General features: G+C 39.5%; 1 pseudogene; it reads left to right on the top strand.

Annotated features, from left to right (window-relative positions):
- LOC139043622 (sodium/hydrogen exchanger 9B2-like) overlaps positions 1-15,030 on the top strand; it is a 42,094-nt pseudogene that overhangs the window by 14,710 nt on the left and 12,354 nt on the right.

Raw genomic sequence — 15,030 nt, 5'->3', positions numbered from 1 at the left:
CTAAGTTGAGGACTACTGTTCTAGACGCCATGAAAAGGCCCTTTACACCTCATCCTTCTCTTTTCCACTCCATGCCTGTTATTGCAACAAGCAAAATACACATGTTGCAAAATGATAAATCCTTGGGCTTTGTGATTACATGAAATCTCCTGAGGTCACTGAAATCATTCTTAAAAGTCACGTACGTAATGTGTCTTACCATCCCTTTCTATAGTGGTACGTTTGTGACAGAAGTTTACTGGCTCTTAGCGTATTAGGGCCAGTATCTAAAACTGAAACATTATCTGAATCCATAAAGAAGACTTGTTAAGGCAGACATGTGTGGTGATTGCCTATTCCATATTTTTAAAAATTCATTGAAATAATTGCCAGAGATGGAGGATGAAGGAGCATTTTTTATTCCAAAAATGAATGTGAAAACAACTTTCCTAGGACACTGTTTCCTTTGCTGATGGTCTGGGTTGCTGGAAATTTTTTTCAATAATGATTTGCTTCAAAATAACTTGAGAGTAGATGAAATAAGATTGGCCATGTATTGATAATTTTTGCATGTTTTAAAAAATTTCCGTAATAGAAATTAAGGAGGAAAGAAGAATACTCCTTATCAAAGAAGGTATTCTTTTCTCCACACCCAAGGGAAAGGCCCCCCCAGGGGCTCAGAGGCCAGAGGGGGCGCCTTCCTAATCACAGTCAGGTGGCCACATCAACGGAGGCCATCGGCAAACAGAACTGTCTCAGGGAAATTGTTTGTACATTCATCTCAGAAATGAAAAATGCTCCTTCATCCCCTCCAAAACTCCAAAAGAAACTCCTACATATTTGTGAGTTCTTATTAGACTATTATTCCTTTTGATTTCAGGTAGTTGTATGCTATAATCAATTTAGGGCTGGTTTAGATTCACATTTTAAGTTTCAGTAAAGAACTGTTGACAAATTAATGAAATGTAAGGTTAGTGCAGCATTTTTGGCTGGTAATTCATTAATATCTATAAAAATGATATACACTGTACCCTGGAGCCTAACATTTCCACTGCTAAGAATTATCCTATGGATATACTTGCACAAACCTACAAATATGTAAGCTCTATGTGGACAAGGCCCATGTTGGTGTAGCTCGCCTCTGCATTACCAGGGTAGAGTAAGGGTCTGGCATGCAGTTAATAAATACTGTGCTCATTTCAGCACTGTTTGTAATGAAAAGTCTGGAAAGTTCCTTCAAGTCCCTTACTTAGTCCAAAAATTATGGTACTTCCACACAACGAGAAACTATTCCAACTATTAAAAAAAACAAGGCAAATATATATGTGCATCATTGGGAATATGTCCACGATATATTGTTAAGTGGAAAAGAAACAGATTATACAATGGTATTTAAACATGCTCTCATTTGTGTCCAGTGCAAAAGAGCACACGTACACACACACAGAGAAGCATGCTTTAATAGGTAGAGAAACTTTCTGGAAGGGCACAGAAAACTCTGGACAGTGGAAACCTTTGGGGAATGAAGCTGGAAAGTTGCACTTGGGGTAGGACATGTACTGGTCACTTTACATTGTCTGTCATGGTTTAATTTTATCATGAGCAAATATATTATTATTCTTTTAAAAACAGCTATTGTAGGCTGGTTCTTACTTTCAAAAATTCTAGAAAGATCATGACTGCAGAATTCATAACTTCTTCTAGATTAAATGGCAGCAATGAGAAATGCCTGGAAGAGATGCTTCCTTGCCTAATGGTGTCTGGAACAAGTCACAAAAAGCTATACTTGTAATTCATCTCTATTCTCATAAGCTTACATATAAAACAACCCAAAGTTAGTAAATTTATTTAGTCCTTTGAAGTGTGGTCCATATAAGGACGTGGTAAGAAAAGAGTCCTGCTGGAGAAGAACAGAGTGTGGACGGCTTGCAGTCTCTGAGGAGAAATCCTTCCCCTATCTGGGCATGTGGTATCAGGGAGGGCAGGATTCTCTGACAAACTACCCGGCTTCCTCAGGCACACTCAACTACTTGCAGTTCCCAGAATGTGTCACACTTTCCCTTCATACCTTGGAAGAAACTGTTATTTCTCCCAGAAACTTCTCAACTTCTCCAGCCCCTTCTTCATTCCCCTTCCCCTTCTTTGGCCCCTGCTGACTCACCCTTCCTTGTCTCAGCTTGTATAAGGCCTCCTCATGCTTCCATAAAATTGAGGTTGCCCCCATAGACTGAAAGCTTGTTGAGGGATAGTACTGAGCCTTTGTTCATTGCAATATCTCTAATACCTACTATAGTGTCGAAAGTACCGAAGGCATTTGATAAATGTTGAATGGCTGAAGGAAAGAAGAGCCACCAGCTGACATGACAGAACAATGTCTATTTCATGATAACTCACTTCTAAGCCTTTGCAAAGCAGGTTATATGTTTTTTATTAAATTATCTGGTTTGAAAATAGGTAAAATAGAGCCCATATAGGTATTGATATTTCAAGTAATCTGGCATGGTAAATAATTTTAGAATCTTTCTGCTGTTTGCATACAAAGAGATGACTGAATTGGGCCTTGTATTAAAACATTTTATATTCAGAATTTGATCATACTTTCTACCCAAATACTACATCCTGTTTCTCTCTTTCAGGTTCAATTATTAATGAATTATTAATTATTCTAATCTTTCATTTTTATCTGCATATTAAAGCCTTTTCTTAGCTCCTGTAATTTTTTTTTTCATTAAAAGTTTGACATAATTTCATCTAAGGACTAAGCATAAAAGAAGTGGTTCCTGGGATTATAATCCTGGGATAGTCTCTTCTACATCTAAAGTACTGAAAATATTTTCTGTATTTGAAAACTAAAGATTTGTTTGATTTCTCCATCCCAGGCATGCTGCTTGCTGGGTTTCTCATCAGAAATATCCCTGTCATCAATGATAACGTACAGATCAAGCAGAAGTGGTCTTCCGCTTTGAGAAGCATAGCACTATCTGTCATATTGGTTCGTGCTGGCCTTGGGCTTGATCCACAGGTATTGAAGTATAAATTTCTAATTATTGACTTGGAATTTTGTTCTTCCAATATTGCAAGTATTTAGAATGACTGAGCTTTAGGAAATGGATGTGGACACTTTGCACAGCATTCAGAACGACAGAATGAAATTTATTTCATACAGGACTGTCCCCAAAAGATGTTCCCATACTCTCTCTTGGAGAAAGGTGGAGTTACTGTCTATCTAGGGACAGCACCAAGAATAAAGGCTCCCCTTTTCTCTGACAGAGATACAGGCCGTAGTTATAAATAAGGGTTGTGAGAGAGAAGACATCATATTTTTGGTGTGGAAAGCCCTATACGAGTGTTTAGGACTAACTATGCTGGCTCAGAAAACTGCCTAGCATACAGAATGAGTCTCAAAGTGTGCTTTTTTCGTGTTTGCTTTTGAAAGCAGGAATGAATGTTCTTGAGGATTGCCTTTACATCCGGTTCATTCTGGGGCCACAAATTATACATATGGCCAACACCGAGACGGTTAGATCAGCTAGTGTGGAGGTTATGAGCACAGACTCTGAAAGCAGCCTGGCCGAGCTCAAACCAAGCTCCACCACTCACTAATTTCATGATCTTGGAGAACAGCTTTAACTTGTGCCTTTTTGGATGAGAAAATCTAAACAATGATGATAATATTATCCCCTGTGTCATAGGTTGCTATGAGGACTAATAAGCCAACTCTAAAACACTTAGAACACTGAAATGTTTGTTAAATAAAACTCATTACCTGGAAAATTCATGATGGATGATCCAGACAGTCTGAACACTGAAGAAAAAGCATTTAATGTCATTCTCTCTGTGTGTCTTTAGAGGGTTATTTCGTATGTCTATTTTTATATTTCAGGCCCTGAGGAAGCTGAAGGGTGTCTGTGTAAGATTAGCCATGGGTCCCTGTCTTGTGGAGGCATGCTCATCTGCTCTTCTTGCCCACTTCCTAATGGGTTTGCCGTGGCAATGGGGATTTATACTGGGGTAATGATTTTTCTTTGTCGTATGAAAATACACACGGACATTTAGGACTTTCTCTGACGCTATACAAGTGAATGCATAATATTTTCGTAAGGACATCAGAAAATACAATACAGATATTCCAGCATAATATTATGACTATTAATATACCAGCATATAAACATTATAACTTCAAAATATAGTGTATGTCTTTGTAGGTGCTAACTTTGACAGTTTTATAATAATTTAAACTATTGAGGAAGTAATAGACTTTTATTATGCCTGATTCCATGCCAGTGAGAGATGCCAGATCTCTCCTCAAAGTCCATACAAAGGATAACGAATGCTCAACGGTGATCCACACCTAGCACAGGCCTCCTCCTCCTTTCACCAGGCTCTTATGATTATCTGTTCTGCTGTATTTTCCTCCTGCTGTTAGTTCTTTCTTCTTCTTCTTCTTCTTCTTCTTTTTTTTTTTGGTGAGGAAGATTGGCCCTGAGCTAACATCTGTTCCCAAGCTTCCTCTTTTCTTTTTTTTTCTCCCCAAAGGCCCAGTATATAGTTGTATATCCTAGTTGTAAATCCTTCTAGTTCTTCTATGTGGGATGCCACCACAGCATGGCTTGATGAGCAGTATATAGGTCCACACCAGGATCTGAACCAGCAAACTCTGGGCCGCCGAAGCAGAGCACATGAACTTAACCACTATGCCACTGGGACAGCCCCCGGTTCCTACTTCTAAGATTTAAGAGCCATAAGAAGTAAATAAATATGAAAGTACTTGGTAAGAATTTGGTGTTGGGGCCAGCCCCACGGCTCATGTTGAGGTGGCATTGGCGTCCCATATAGCACAGCCTGAGGCACTCACAACTACAGTCTACAACTATGTACTGGGGGGCTTTGGGGAGAAAAAAGAAAAGATTGGCAACAGATGTTAGCACAGGTGCCAATCTTTAAAAAAAATAATAATAATTTGGTGCTGATAAGTAGGCAAGAAGTAAGAACTACTTACTTCTCACGGTTAACACTCTCGAGCTATACTGCCTAGATTCAAATCTCGGCTCTGACTTTCCAGTATGTGATCTTCGGCAAATTACCTAATCTCTTTGTGCCTCCATTTCCTCATTTGCAAAACAAAGATAATGATTGTAGCTACCTCATAGGGTGGTTGTGAGGATTAAATTAGTTAATATATGTGAAGTGCTTAAAATGGTGTTAGGTACATAGTGAGCTTCATAAATGCTTTCTGCTATCCTACTGCTGCCGTTATCAGTGTCACTGTTACTGTCACTATGGCCTTCCTCTTCTAATCTGTTGTCTGATTTTTACATGCCAGGTCCTGATAGAAGGCCTCGCATCACTGGATTCCAATCCAAAAAGTCCATGGCCGTGTTTTTCAAACCTCATGCCGTGGATGTTTTGTTTAGATAGAAGGCAGATTCCTGGGGCCTCACCCCATTAGGTCTTCCAGACCAGCCGTAAATACAGATTTCAGACAGGCTGCGTAGTCCCAACGCAAGTTGTCCATGGCCACGCTCAGAAGAAGTGTTCTGTAGAACTTGTAGCTGTGCGTGTGTTTCTGTTTGGGACTTCACTGCCTTTGAAAGACTGTAATTGTCTAAAGTGTAACCTCTGAAAGAGTGGAGGTTATTATAATTTCACTAATAATAGTAATAATGAAGAAGATGCTATCATAAATATTTAAAGTGCTGCCTGCTTAGTTTTGTCTTAGGTGCTGTGTCTCCAGTTGTGGTGGTGCCTTCAATGCTCCTTTTGCAGGAAGGGGGCTATGGTGTTGAAAAAGGTGTCCCGACCTTACTCATGGCTGCTGGCAGCTTTGATGACATTCTGGCCATCACTGGCTTCAACACGTGCTTGGGCATGGCCTTTTCCACAGGTAAACTGATCAGTTCATGTGTGCTGTTCTCTTATGCTCTAGCGACATAGATATGATGTTGTGAGTGTGGCATATTTCCTTGATAATTGATTAAGGCAAATTAAAATAGAAAAAGCAACTCCAAGAGTTAGTTCTATACCTAAGGAGAAACCAGTGGCTTCTTGTCTTTACTCCCTTCACCCTCTAAATATAAAATGCTCAAGTACTGTGGTAGGTGCGTGAGGGGGCTTCAAAAGAGCAAAGTCGAAAGAAGGAGAACAGCTTCTGCATGCAGCCACCCGGGAGGGTCAGCCTTCGAGACTGCGCACAGAGGGTGAGCAGGTGTTTCAGTGAGCACAAAGGACAAAGTAGTCCAAGTGGGAGGGACAGTTTCTGTTCTCTCGTCTTTAACATTTTAGGGGAAATAATTATTTTAATGTGTATCTTATTAATACTTAATAACTGTCTGATACAGACATATTTTGTTTTAAGTAGTAATAAAACAGGAACTTAAGGCATTTTTTCCCTACTGTTATTCAACACCTTTATTATCCTTTGGGACAGCACACATTTAAGTTCACTTTTTAATCTGTTTCCAAGACTGGAAGATAAGATTTGCAATTTCATATTATTGACAAAATGTAATTGTGGGCTAAGTTTAGCTTCAGATTATTTAGTGGGAACACACCTTAGAAAGTCTTGTGTTCTCAGTCTCTCTGCCCCATGGTTATCCTCCCATTTTATGACTATATTTGACGTATGCCAATTACCTAGTACTTCACCTCTTCCCACACCCTGAAGTTGCCTTACGTCTAGTCCCCACCGTGTATCACTGGTGAATTAATCTTCTCAAAGCATTGTTTTGATAGTCTTACTTTCTTGTTCAAGCACCAGCAAGGATTCTCTATTACCAATTAGGTCGAATCTACACCCTTGTCTCTATTTTAACTCTACTGTACCTGTCCAATCGTACATTCTCCCTGCTTCCTGGTATACACCTTTAAAACAATAGTTCTCAGCCTCAGCTGCACACTATAATTACCTGGGAACTTTTTAAAAATACTCATATGTGGGCCCTACCTTAGGCCACTTAAATCATAATCTTTGGGAATGGAAACCACAGCTTTAGAGCAACAGAGTTTGCATTAAAATCACACAGGAGCAGGGTAGGGAGGGCCGTGGGGAGCGGCTGCTGGGGTTTTCATAATCTGAGGGGTGGGGGTGGGGGTGGGGCTAGCCTGAAGAACCTTCCTACTTGACAATACTCTGTACCCTCTGCCCTGCCCTACTAAATGCAGTCCTTAGACCATCTGGATAGGAGCTACCTGGAGCCTCTTTAAAATGTGGATCCCAGGCCCGGCCAGACTTACTGCATCAGAATTTTCAGAGGTGGGGCCCAAGAAGTCTTTTTTTCTTTTAAACAATCTTACTATACGGGAGACTGAAAGTGGTTAGTTACTTTCTACACATTTATAGTAAATTATTTACTGTAATATCTTGCAACGTATACTATTATCACAGATAAATGTTTTTGACAGTCACACTATTACCTAATAGAGAGCTGTCCTAGCTAAATAAAACTACTACAGAGGTAATCATTTTTTTAAATACAAGAGATAATTGAAACTGTAGGGGAGGAAAAACCGTTTCCCACACCAGGTTCGTTGACTGGGGCCCTGTAATCAGACTGACAAGAGACAGACTAACAAGAGAAAAACAGTTTATTAACGTGTGCATTGTGCTTACACAAGACCTCAAAGATGAGTAAGTCAAAGGAGCGGTCAGAATTTGGGCTTGTTCAGCATTTTAGCAAAGAACAATAATTATGTGGAGAAGCACAAGATAAAGGAGCTTTGAGCTTCTAGAGGCAGCAAATTGTGGGAAAAGAAACATATGGGGACCTAACGGTAGATAAGGGCTTGTTTTAGCAAAGTTTGTGATGTGAATTCCTCTGGTGCTGTCTTGGGGCTGATAAGGGCCCATAAGTGTCCCAAGTTGTCTCAGTGATTAACTTCTGTCCTTCCTGGTAAAAAGGAGAGGGGACACCTTTATGAATGTATGTCCTGCTTTTGGGCAAATAGTGAGAGGGCAGAGAGCTTTTCTTATATCTGCTTCTTCTCAATTGCCTTCAACTCAGAATAATCCTTATGCCCCAGTGGCATATTTGGGGTGACATATTGCGTACTCTAAACCACAATGACAAAAACCCACAATAACTAGTTAGTACATTTTTTCTTAGAATAGTGTGTGAAGAAGGGCTTTATGTGTTGAACAACTTTTTTTTTTTTTTTGAGGAAGATTAGCCCTGAGCTAACATCTGCTGCCAATCCCCTTTTTTGCTGAGGAAGGCTGGCCCTGAGCTAACATCCTTGCCCATCTTCCTCTACTTTATATGTGGGACGCCTACCACAGCATGGCTTGCCAAGTGGTGCCATGTCTGCACCCGGGATCCAAACTGCCAAACCCTAGCCGCCAAAGCGTAATGTGTGAACTTAACCATTGCACCACTGGGCCGGCCCCTTTGAGCAACTTTAATATAATTTTCTGCACAATGTGTTCACAAAGTTTTTTTAATTAAAGTTTCCTAAGTTCTGTATGATATGGGGGAAAATATTGGTTCTACTTACCTCTCTATTATTTCAAAGAAGCTGAGTAAGAAATAAAGATTCTTCTAAGAGCAATTTCAAAAATAATTTGTTTTCAGTTTGCTTTTAGAATAAACATTCAAGAAGGAATGAGTCCTTTACACTCATCATAGTAAGAAAAGATTCTTGATTTTAATTTTCAAATTAAGTTCCTGTATTCTATACATATCAAACCTACTAAAATCAGTGTACATTTGTTATTTTAAAATCAGGCTCGTAGGGCCAGCCCTGTGGGGTAATGGTTTAAGTTCGTGTGCTCTGCCTTAGTGGCCCAGGATTCGTGGGTTCAGATCCCAGGCACGGACATAGCGCTGCTCTTCAAGCCATGCTGTGGCGGTGTCCCACATAAAATAGAGGAAGACTGGCACAGATGTTAGCTCGGTGACAATCTTCCTCAAGTAAAAAGAGGAAGATTGGCAACGGATGTTAGGTCAGGGTCAACCTTCCTCACACAAAAAAAAATCAGGCTATTAAATGGCTGTTTGAAAACTAGATCAGTCTACTCACCCAGCCTATGCATATCATACCAATTAGCTCTGAATCATGAATTTTATCTTTCATATTTTCTTAGGCCCTTTAGGTAAAGTTTTTTGAAGTAAATGTACAAAAAAGTGCACAAATCATAGTTTATGCCTATTTTGAAGTTTATCTCTAATAATGCATACCTTTCTTATAAGATAGGCCCATTTTATTAGACACTTTAAGTCACATATATTTAAGACTGTGGAGAGCAGGAAATATCTGTAAACTTTTCCTTCTGTGTAATCAGATGCTTTGTGTGATGATTGAAGTAAAGTCTTTGTATTTATGGATTTAGAGTTCTGACTGAAGATTTTTTTTATGTGTGTCTAAGGTTCCACGGTTTTTAATGTCCTCAGAGGCATTTTGGAGGTAGTAATTGGTGTGGCGGCTGGGGCTCTTCTTGGATTTTTTATTCAGTACTTCCCAAGCAGTGACCAGGTAAAGGAAACCATCTGTGGGAAAGTCGTGCTCTAAAATGTCACGGGAAAACATTCTGGAACACTCCCTCAGAGCCATGTGAAGGACGTGATTTAGCAAATGACCCCCATTTTAAAACTGCTTGCTGCTCTGTCAGTGCTGTCTGTGAGGCTTAGGAAGACAGCTAAACCTTGAAGATGTTAATGCAGTCCTGGGATTTTCTTCTCCTATTTATATTCTGTACACTTCAGCTTGCACTGTAAAACAAATAACATGAATTCCAAACTAATAGGATATGCAAGTCTTATTTTTATTTTCATTTTTTTGAGGAAAGATTAGCCCTGAGCTAACATCTGCTGCCAATCCTCCTCTTTTTGCTGAGGAACACTGGCCCTGAGCTAACATCCGTACCCATCTTCCTCTACTTTATATGTGGGACGCCTGCCACAGCATGGCTGGACAAGCAGTGCATAGGTTGCACCTGGGATCCGAACTGGCCAACCATGGGCCGCCGAAGTGGAACGTGCGAGCTTAACCACTGCGCCACCCAGCCAGCCCCGCAAGTCTTATTTTTTTAATTAATTTATTTTTTATTTTTATTATTATTCATAATACTCAACTAAATCAAGATATAAAATGGTTCTTTGGGCCCACGGTTTTAGTGTCAAAATACCTTAGATTCTAATACTATCAAATAGATAGACCTTAACATTTCATTAAAATATAGTCTCTTTCTCACCAAGTAGATTGAAGTTCTTTACTGTACATAGTGATTCTTAATGAGAAACAAAGGCTTGTTTGTTTTCCTTTACCCTCTTTAGTCTCTTCTGATAGGTAAACATATAAAAATCTTTTCTTTTCTAAAAGAATTGGTGTTATTTTGAGATTTCAGAGCATTTTGAATGGAATTCAAATCTTAACTGAAGTAAAACTTTAATTAAGAAAATTAATGTTTGCATTATCAGAATGTATGTTGATTTGAATTTTTATTGTGCTGCAAAAAAACTCCAAGTAAAATAGTCTGTAAAAGATTTTATGAATGCATAAAAGAAAATTCAAGGATTTTCTAATTATGCAACAAAGTACAAAGAAAAATGATGGCTTACATTTTGTTGCTTACTGTGTATAAAATGACAGGTGAGTTGAGTAAAGTCCCGCTGTGCTCATCAGGGCAGCGACTATCTACATGCAGCTCCAGCAGACACAGGACATTTCCAGAGACAGTACAGACATAGAAATTTCCAGCATCACTGATCGTTCTGTTGGGAAGCGCTGATCTAGTGCAATCCACACAATAACCCATGAAGAGAATACCTTTAATATGACCATTTCACTGCTGAGGCTCAGGGAGAGATGACTTAAACAAGGTCACGTAGCTAGAACGCCGTAGAGCTGGGTATGAACTCAGTTCATCCACTGCCAGGGCCTGTGCGCTTCCAGTCGAACCCTTCTAAGGACCTGCTGCCTTCTAAAGCAATCAAGAAGTTTAAAGGCTGAACAGGGACAAGTAACGAAAGAGAGGAGCACATTGCTTAGATTTTAAAAATCAACACCACAGACTCCTCTCAGTCTACAGCCACCTAGAGTTTCTTGGTATTCAAAGATTTAGAAAGAAGAACTGGAGAGCATCACATTAAAGAGTAAATAGAGAACCTAAAAATAATAGAGATATCATATCTTTAAGCTTCACAAAAACCCCATGATGTAACTGCTTTCAAGGAGGAGGAAACAAAGCTTGGAGAGGCTAAGTAATATGGCCACTGCATAGCCAATGGTGGGAAAGAGCTTGCATTTTAACCCTAATTTGTCCACTTCCAAAGCCCACACACTCTTTTCTGCTGCTCCGTTCAGCCCTGCGGACTTCTGCGTCAATGACTTCAGAGGAGGCTCACTGAGGTTCCTGAACGGGGAAGCTGCGTTTGTACACATGCTAACTCTACTTTTGTTAAGGAAAAGAAAGTAAATGTTATGTCATGCATTTATGTGCACAGATACAGACATTTTTATTTTCTACTAAGTCCTGAATATGGAAAAATCAATAATTAAAAATCAGTTCTATGAAATAATTGAGCTAATCCACGTTTTTTCTCCTCAAGGACAAACTTGTATGGAAGCGGGCGTGCCTTGTTTTGGGGCTGTCTGTGCTGTCGGTGTTCAGCAGTGTGTATCTTGGTTTCCCTGGGTCAGGAGGACTGTGTACGTTGCTCATGGCTTTCCTTGCAGGCATGGGATGGAGCAGTGAAAAGGTGAATTTCATTTTAAGTTCTTCTTCTCATGACTACTTTCTGATTAGATTAGTTTTTTTCCAGATACTTTCATAATATCAAGTTAATAAAATTAATCATAAGAGCTATTTTCTGTACATATACAAACGTATGCCCAAATGCACACATACACTTCCTTTTTTCCTGTTACATACCAATCTATAACTTGATGTTTTTACTTAAAATGTATCATGGTCATATTTCCATGATGCCTCCCTTATTCTTTGTAAGGGTTGCAGAGTATTGCATTGTATAGCTGTACTGTACTTTATTTAACCAGTTTCCTGCCTAAATTTAATTTAACAGACATTTAAATTGTTTCTAATTTTCTGCCAAGACAAAAAGTGCATCAATAAAATATCCTTGCATATACCACTAAGACACTATCAAGTCTAAGAAGCACCATTATTTTACATGCCACCAAGAGAGAAAAAGAATGCTGCCAATTAAACTATGACATCACTTCCTAATTTCAGAAATGAAAAAGTGTGTTTCTTAAAATCAACAAAATATAGCATATCTTTGAGTGTATCTATAGGATTAATTTCTAGAAATAGGATTTCTCTATGAAAGAGTATGCACATTGATACTTTTGATAGTATCAATTTGCCCTTTTTTTAACGTATGCTTTTTAAAAATTTTTTGGTGAGGAAGATTGGCCCTGAGCTAACAGCTATTGCCAATCTTCCTCTTTTTTTCCTCCCCAAAGCCCCAGTACGTAGTTGTATATCCTAGTTGTAGGTCATTCTAGTTCTTCTATGTGGGACGCCGCCACAACATGGCCTGACAAGCGGTGTGTAGTAGGTCTGTGCCCAGGATCCAAACTGGTGAACCCAGGCCACCAAAGCAGAGTGCACGAACTTAACCACTCAGCCATGCAGCCAGCCCCTTGAGTTGCCCTCTTAAACAGCAGTACCAATTTATATTCCCACCAACAGTTTGTGAAAGGATCTGTTTTTCTGATCTGTGTACTTTCAATCTTTAGATATTTTGCTAATCTGACAGGTGAAAAATGTTTCTCATTATTGATCTGATTTGTATTTCTTTACAAGTGGAGCTAATCATCTTGTCATATATTTACTAGCCAGTTTATTCAAAAGCCTGTGCCCATTTTTTATGATTGTCTGTTTTTCTTACTGACTTTCAAGATCATTAAAATTATTCATTTCCTTTATGTGTATTATGGAAATTAGCTGGTTGCCATTTATTTAATTTCAAGGTACATTTTTATGGATTTGAACTTGAGAGGATCATATACTATTCTGCTTCATGAAGAAATTAGATGTGGGTGACCTAAACTAAATACACATATATCATTTGGGAAAACCAAAGACAACTGTTGAAAATAATTCAGCTTAAAATAATACTACATGAAAAATATATGTTGATTATCAGTCCTGAGGTTGGGTGTGCAGTGCCCTGCAGGTGAGCGGTCTCTGCAGAGGTCTGTAGAGGCAGGGCTTCACTGTGGGCACATGGCACTCCGTTGGAGGCTTTCACTCTCGGGAGGCAAGACATGTGCAGTTGGGCATCCCTTTGCTGTAGAGGAGGGTGGATTGGTGGGGCTGCCTGGAGCCTTGTGTAGATAAGGGACTGAGGCCCCAGGAAAGCAGGCCGCAGTGGATTGGGCTTTGCAGGCAAGGAGCAAGGCTCTGCAGAGCCCTGCTGCAGGCACTGCATGGGCCCAGGGCTGCTGCGTCCTCCTGGGGAGGCTTGGCTGTAAGGCTTATTTCAGGTCTACTTTTTTTTCCTTAGCAGCACCCGTATTATTAAATTCTCCTTTGTGATTTCACGTAACTTAACATCTGACAAGAGGAAAGCTAAAACATAAACTTCCCAGTATAAATTGGGTCCTCTTATCATCCCTCATCTCTTGTAAACATTTGCTCTTGTCAAAATTTGCTTTTCCGTGGCTTCACTTTCCTTGCAGGCCGAGGCAGGTGATCACACATTGCTGTTCAGTCTCGGGTCTGATCTCGGCTCCCTGGCTCCTCGCTGAGCGCTCACTGCTGAGTGCCTTCCATCCTGCCTGGGCTGCTGACCAGCGCACTGCTCTTGGAGCACTCTGGCCCCCTTGTCCGGGACAGAGCTCGCAGTCTTCACTCCGTGAAGGCATGCCACTGTGTGTGCACTGTGACCCTTGTCGAGCATCTGGGAGCTTGCCTGACATTAGCATTTTACAAACTGTCCCTTCACTTTTGAATGGTAACCTTTTTTAGCATTTAAAAAAATAAATTACCAAAGAGAATATTGTTTAGAATAAAGTTTATTTGATTTCTGAGTATGAAAGCGGTATATGCTTATTGTAGAACTTTGAAAAATTTTTTAAAAGTCAGATAAAAGGAAAGAAAAAATGATTTGTAATTTCTCCACCTAAAGCCAACAGCTCTGTAAACTATTTTGGTTTATTTCCTTTCATTTATTCAACAGGAAAATTCTCAAATATGCTTGTAGTAAGTTTCTTCAAATTGAATTTTATAGGTAAATGCTTTCTGTTGTCACTTGTTTAAAAGTCTTCAAAAATTACAACCAACTCATTATATTATACTGTCATGGGTGAAAAGAGGGAAGAGAATTAATCAATTTTTATTGCCACTCCGTATGGCCCTGTGCTAGCCAGTGAGGGGATATTCTCATTTATTCTCATCAAAAAAACCTTTGAAAAAATATTACCATTTACATTTTATAGAGACTGTAAGTCAGAAGGACTTAAATAACATGTCCAAGGTCACAAAATTAGAAAGTGGCACTGGGATTTAACTCAGGTTTATCGACTCCAAAGTGACCAGAATATACCATCATTGTGCAGGGCACGTTTTTATGTTTCGACATCTATTCGAATAACATATAGCAAGTGTATTAAAAACATTATACTTCCAAACTTTGCAATTTCAGATTGTTTGTAAATTAATAAATGATAGGATAAAAAATAAACAGTGAAAAGGAACCATATCATTTGGAATAGAACATAAAAGAGTAGTTTTAGCAACAGACGTCGAGGGGAAGACGGGTGCCCACCGCAAGTGGACGTGAGCCACTCGCGCAGAAGACAAGGGAGGGGGCCCGGCCAGTTCCGGTTACACGATTCTTCAGAAAACGAGGATGTGAGTCATGTAGAAAAGACCGTTATAAACCAAACAAATCATCTGTTTTTCTGCATTTGCCATAACTTTGCCTGAATTGCCAGCAGCCTGGCTGATTACATAGAAGATCAATGTAATCCCAAAACCCGGAGAGAGAACTGACAGCTTTTTTTTTCATATTTACCTCTGGTTAATCTCCTATGTATGTCTCTTTACACACACACACACACACACACACACACACGTGGATGCACCAT

Source organism: Equus asinus, unplaced genomic scaffold, assembly GCF_041296235.1.
Source record: "Equus asinus isolate D_3611 breed Donkey unplaced genomic scaffold, EquAss-T2T_v2 contig_307, whole genome shotgun sequence".
NCBI lineage: Eukaryota > Metazoa > Chordata > Mammalia > Perissodactyla > Equidae > Equus > Equus asinus.
Note: the sequence above shows the minus strand (reverse complement) of the source record. Positions and strands in the feature narration are given on the sequence as shown.